Source organism: Hemitrygon akajei, chromosome 1 (assembly GCF_048418815.1).
Source record: "Hemitrygon akajei chromosome 1, sHemAka1.3, whole genome shotgun sequence".
Lineage (NCBI taxonomy): Eukaryota > Metazoa > Chordata > Chondrichthyes > Myliobatiformes > Dasyatidae > Hemitrygon > Hemitrygon akajei.
In genome coordinates this window covers 13778446-13785174 of record NC_133124.1, presented here as the reverse complement: position 1 = coordinate 13785174, position 6729 = coordinate 13778446, and positions in this window count along the sequence as shown.

Here is a 6729-nt window from a genome sequence, read left to right as displayed (position 1 = left end):
AGAGGACGCAGTTTTAAGGTGCTTGGAAGTAGGTACAGAGGAGATGTCAGGGGCAAGTTTTTAAGCAAAGGGTAGTGAGTGTGTGGAATGGGCTGCCAGTGACGGTGGTGGAGGCGGATACGATAGAGTCTTTTAAAAGTCTCCTGGATAGGTACATAAAGCTTAGAAAAATAGAGGCTATGGGTAACCCAAGGTAATTTCTAAAGTAAGTGCATGTTTGGCAAAGCATTGTGGGCTGAAGGGCCTGTATTGTGCTGAAGGTTTTCTATGTTTCTAATTCAACAGACTTGTGAGGCAAGATTTTCCCTTGAGGAAACCATGCTGATTACAGACTGTTTTGATCATGTGTCTCCAAGTCACTTGAAACCTCATCGTTAAAAATCAATTCCAGCATCTTCCCAAACACAGAGGTCAGACTAACTGACCTAAAGATTCCTTTCTTCTGCCTCTCTCCCTTCTTGAAGAGTGGAATGACATGTGGAATTTTCCAGTCTTCTAGAACTATTCCAGAATCTAGTGGTTCTTGAAGGATCATTACTAATGGCTCCACTATCTCTTAAGCCATCCCTTTCAGAACTCTGGGGTGTACACCATCTGGTCCAGGTGATTTATCCAACTTCAGACCTTTTGGTTTCCCAAGAACCATCCCCCTAGTTACGGTAACTTCACACACTTCATGCCCCCTGACACCTGGATCTTCCACCATACTACTGGTGCCTTCCACTGGAACTTAGAAGAATGCAGGGGAATTGCATTGAAACCTACCAAATGTTGAAAGGACTAGATAGGGTGGATGTGGAGAGCATGTTTCCTGTGATGGAGGCATCCAGAATTAGAGGGCACAGCCTCAAAATTGAGGGGTGACCCTTTAGAACAGAAGTAAGGAAAAAATTTTTTTAGGAAGAGAGTTGTAAATCTGTGGGATGCTCTGCCACAGACTGCGGTGGAGGCTAAATCCGTGGGTATATTTAAGGCAGAAGTTGATTGTTTCCTGATTGGTCAGGACATCAAAGAATATGGCGAGAAGGCAGGTGTTGTTACGAAGGATGAACAGCTCTGATGGGCAGAAGGGTACAGAGTTGCCCATGTCCCCCTCCCCTGGGAGAATTACAAACCGTTACTGGTGCCAGGCTGCTAATGAGAGAGAAAGAGATGGAACAAAACATACTGGGACTGGAACATTTACTTCAGACAAGGGCGAGATAACACCGGGGGAGAGAGACCATATTATGACTCCTGTAAGACTCACAGCTCCGGAGAGGGCTGTTTACTTGGTACTATTCTGTTCATTAAAATCCCTCAGTGGACAGCCGGAGTGAGCTGGTTTGATGGACAAAGCCATTCAAAACTGGTTGACACCTGAGACCCTGTGAGTAGGGATAAAAGTGAGGTCTGGGGAGACACCCCTCAGACACACCAGGAGACGCACCAAGAGATACACTAGTGAGCACTGTTTAAGGATTGGAACCCCCAAGAAAAGTGTGGGGCATCGGAGACCGAATGAAGGATCAGTCAATTTGAACTCACAGTGTTTATAGTGAGGCCGGTGGGGGCTTGTGTGTGTGTCCACCCTTGCCTGGGTGACGAGTCCACCATAGACGAACGGTCTAGCTAAAGGACAGAGGGGTCATACCTGAAAGGCCACAACAACACATCGACGGATCAAGAAAGTAAAGGAAGGTTTGCAAGACAATAGCTGTTACTGTTTGCTCGCTCTCTCTCTCTCTCTCTCCCTCCCTCCAACGGTTACAACAAAAGAACCAACAACTATCTCAGCCTACATGAACTGAACTTTATACTTTCCCATGATAATTCCTTATCCCCTAGACAATGATAGAGCTTGTTTATTATTGATTATTATTATACCCACACTTTTAGGTTTAGTTATTGCTAACGTGTATTATCTGTATATTTGCATTGTTTATATTTATTTGTATATTTTACTAATAAACACTGTTTTGAAAATAGTACCAGACTCCAATGGATACTTCTATCTTTGCTGGTAAGACACCCAGTTACGGGGTACGTAACAGTGTATAGAGTTGAGTGAGATCTGGGATCAGCCATGATGGAATGGCAGAGCAGACTTGATGGGCTGAATGGCTCCTTTGTCTTAAGGTCTTGTGGTCTTATAGTGAAGAATGATGCAAAATACTTATTCATTTCATCTACTATTTCCTGGTCTCCCATTACTACCTTTTCAGCATCATTTTCCAATGATTCAATATCCACTCTCACCTCTCTTTTACACTTTATGTATCTGAAGTAACTTTTAGTATCCTCTTTAATATTACTGGCGAGCTTACTTTAGTATTCCATCTTTACCTTCTTAATGACTTTTTTAGTTGCCTTCTGTTGGTTTTTAAAAGCTTCCCGATCCTCTAACTTCCAACTAATTTTTGCTCTATTATATGCCCTCTCTTTGGCTTTTAGGTTGGCTTTGACTTCTCTTGTCAGTCATGGTTTTGTCATCTTTCCTTTAGAATACATATCCTCTTTGGGATGTATGTATCCTGTGTCTTCCAAATTGCTTCCAGAAATTCCAACTGTCATCCCTACCAGTCTTCTTTTCCACTCAGTTCTGGCCAACTTCTTTGTCATGCCCATGTAATTTCCACTGTGATACTGATATATCTGCCTTCAGCTTCTCCTCAGAGTTTTACATCTAGCAGCTGTGTGTGGTTAATGCCTGGGACACAAACAGTGAAGCCAGGAAAATTAGTGAGTAACAGAGGACAATGAATCAGAGATGGTGAGTGGCGGGAGCTTCCATGAGCAATGTTGAGTTGCCGCAATAGAGTCATTATTTCTGGTCACTGTTGGATATGGAGAGAAGCCCACACAGGGTCAAGCAAATGGAGGGAATATAGATGTCATGTACTTGTATCCTGAGGACCTGCGATCAGAACCAGGTTTAATGTCTCCGGTGTATGTCATGAAATTTGTTGACTTTCAGCTGCACTACAATGAAATATATAACAATAGAGAACAAGGCTTGTCCTGGGTGATGGGAGTCCATATGACAGGCATCACACTTTGAAGATGTCCTCAATACTATGGAGGCTGGTGCCCATGATGGGACTGACGTAGCTTACAAATCTCTGCAGCTTACTTCGATCCTGCGCAGTAGACTCCCATAACAGATGGAGATGTGGCCAGTTAGAATGCTCTCCAAGGTTTTTCTGTAGAAACGTTCAAGTGTTTTTGGTGACAGACCAAACTTTCTCAAACTCCTCAAGAAATGCAGCTGGTGTCGTGCCTACTTGGTAGCTGCTTCAATATGTTGGACCAGGATAGATCCTCAGAGATATCGACACCAAGAAATTTGAAATTTTGGTTTGAGCCTTGTGTTTTGATTAGTTGTCACTTTGAGGAGTGAGGAGGGTCACAAGATCCAAGCATCAGGGTATATGCCATCGTAGGGAGCATCCTCACATCAGCTATTACTGTCTGGTTTGGTGGAGCATCCTCTCACAAATTACAAAAACTACAGTGAACTGTCAGGTCAACTGAAAAGTTCATTGTCTGCAGTCTACCATCACTCCAGGACAAAGACACAGGCAGGAAAAAAATATTATTGATGCTACCTACACAAAAAAAGTCTTTTCCAAAAGCTCCCTTCTAGAAGCCCCTGTGGTCAAGGGGAGAACATATAAAGACAGCAGTAGGAATTGAACTAAGTTTGCTGTTGCTGTAACAGCACCTCGCCAACTGCTAGACTATCATACCACCCCAGATGACATTCCTGACAAATCAGGACTCAAACTGACAACCTTCTGGCTCCGAGATAAATTGATCACTTCTGAGTCACAGCTGAGGTCACATTGGCAATATCAGAGTGTTCTAAGTGTCTTCACCCTGGCCATTAGTCTGATCAACCATTCTAGTGAGGCTCCTGCACCCCCACCACCAATCTATTACCTCAGTCAACATATTGCTCTACACTTTAAACCACACTTTATAATGCAGTTTACATTGTAAATACATGCTGGTACTGTTGTATTTATGCACATCAGAATCAGGTTTATTATCACTGGCATCTGACGTGAAATTTCTTAACTTAGCAGTAGCTGTTCAACTCAATACATAATCTAGCAGAAAGAGAAAAAAATAATAAATGAAATAAAACATAATAACAAATAAACAAGTAAATCAATTATGTATATTGAATAGATTTTTAAAAAATCTGCAAAGAACAGAAATACTGCATATTAAAAAAAAGTGAGGTAGTGTCCAAAGATTCAATGTCCATTTAGGAATCAGATGGCAGAGGGGAAGAAGCTGTTCCTGAATCGCTGAGTGTGAGCCTTCGGGCTTCTGTATCTCCTACCTGATGGCAACAGTGAGAAAAGGGCATGCCTTTCTGAGATTCCATATCCGTATTTTAACCTCTAACTTTGTTTTTATGGAATACTTTATTCTTTATATGTAGCTGTTGATGTTTTCTTTGTTGCATGCCATGCCCTAACCAACATGTCACAGCAAGTTCCCAATATATGTAAGTGTATATGGTGAAAGGAGTTGTTTTTAAATTTGTTTATTGAGAATACCAGGTGGATTAGGCCCTTCAAGCCGTGCTGCCAGCAGCCCTCGATTTAATCCTAGCCTAATCACGGGACAATTTCCAATGACCAACTAACCTACCAAATGGTATGCCTGGAGCACCTAGAGGAAACCAACATGATCGTAGGGAGAACATACAAACTCCTCACAGACAGTGGCAGGAATTGAACCCGGCTTGCTGGTACTGTAAAGCCTTGTGCTAAACACTACACTACCATGCCTTGATCATTAGTCCTTATTGATCGTTGACCCTTGAAGAAGCATGAGACCATAAAACCACAAGATAAAGGATCAGATTAGGCCATTTGGCCCATCGCGTATGTGTTGCCATTTCACTATGGCTGATCCATTTTCCCATCAGCCCCTGCCTTCTCCCTGTATCCCTTCATGCCCTTACTAATCAAAATCTATCTACCTCTGCCTTAAATATACCTATTGACTTGATCTCCACAGTTGCCTGCAGCATTGAATTCCTCAGATTCACCATTCTCTGACTGAAGAATTTCCTCCTTATTTCTGTTCTGAAAGGATGCCTTTCTATTCTGAGGCTGTGTCCTCTGGCTCTAGAAAGCATCCTCTTTACATGCACTTGATCAAGGCCTTTCACCATTCGATAGGTTTCGAGGAGATCACCCCTCATTCTTTAAAATTCAAGTGCGTAGAGTCCCAGTGCCATCGAGATCTTCTCACATGACAGACCTCATCTCCATTCTAAGTGTCCCTCAGATAATAAGCCTTTCAATCATGGAGTCATTTTAGTTAACCTCCTTTGCACCCTCTCCAATATCAACACATTCTTTCTTAAATAAGGGACCGAGACCTGCTCACAGTACTCTCAGTAAGGCCTCAGCAGTGCTCACAAAGCCTCAACATTACATCCTTGTTGTTATATTCTAGTCCTCTCGAAATGACTGCAATTATCACATTTGCCTTCCCCACCACTGACTCAGCCGGCAAATTAACCTCTAGCGAATCCTGCACAAAGACTCCCAAGTCTCTTTGGACCTTACATTTTTGAATTTTCCCTTCATTTAGAAAAAAGACTATGCTTTTATTTCTTCTACCAAAGTATATGACCGAACACTTCCATCTGCCACTTCTTTGCCCATTCTTCTAATCTAAGTCCCTCTGTTGTCTTTCTGCTTCCTGAGCACCACCTGCCCCTCCCCCTATCTTCGTATCATCCACAAACTTGGCCCTAAAACCATTAAATCTGTCATCCAGATCACTGACATGTAGCATAGAAAGAAGCGGTCCCAACTAGAAAAGGCTCCCTGTCCTCCCACACTTTGCCTCCTGCCAATCAGCCACTGCTTTATCCATGCATTTTTCCTGAATCCATGAATCTTTCCTGTAATACCATGGGCTCTTGACTTGATAAGCAGCCTCATGTGTTGCACCTTCTCAAAGGCATTCTGAAAATCCAAATACACAACGTCCACCAATTCTTCTTTGTCTATCCTGCTAAAATTTGTCAGGCAAGATTTTCCCTTAAGGAAACCATGCTGACTGTCGCCTATTTTATCATCTGCTCTCCTAAACCACATCCTCCAATATTCTCCCAACCGCTGAGGTCTGACTAACTGCCTTAGAATTTCCTTTCTTCTGCCTCTCTCCCTTCTTGAAGTGTGGAGTGACATTTGCAATTTTCCAATCCTCCAGAACCATCATTGAAAGAACATTACTAATGCCTCCTTAATCTCTTTCAGAACCCTGGGGTGTAGACCATCTAGTCCAGGTGGTTTATCTACCTTAAGACCTTTCAATTCCCAAGAACTTTCTCTCTAGTAATGGCACCTTCACGTACTTCTGCCCCCTTACGCACCTGATCTTCCAGCATACTTAATTTTCCCTCTCTACCTGCATATTGAAATCCCAAATGACTATCATTTCATTGCCCTTTTGACGTGCATTTTCTACCTCCCATTGCGATTTGTAGACCACATCTTTGCTACCGTTCACAGATCTGCATACTACTCCCAGCAGTGTCTTTTTACCCTTGCACTCTACCCACAATGATTCTACACCTTTCGATCCTGTGTCATTTCTTTCTAATGATTTGATTTCATGTTTGTATGTGCGGTTGGGAGACTGTAGGTCTGACACGGTGGTCAGCAGCACAGGGGCGCCGCAGGGAACCGTACTCTCTCCGGTCCTGTTCACCCT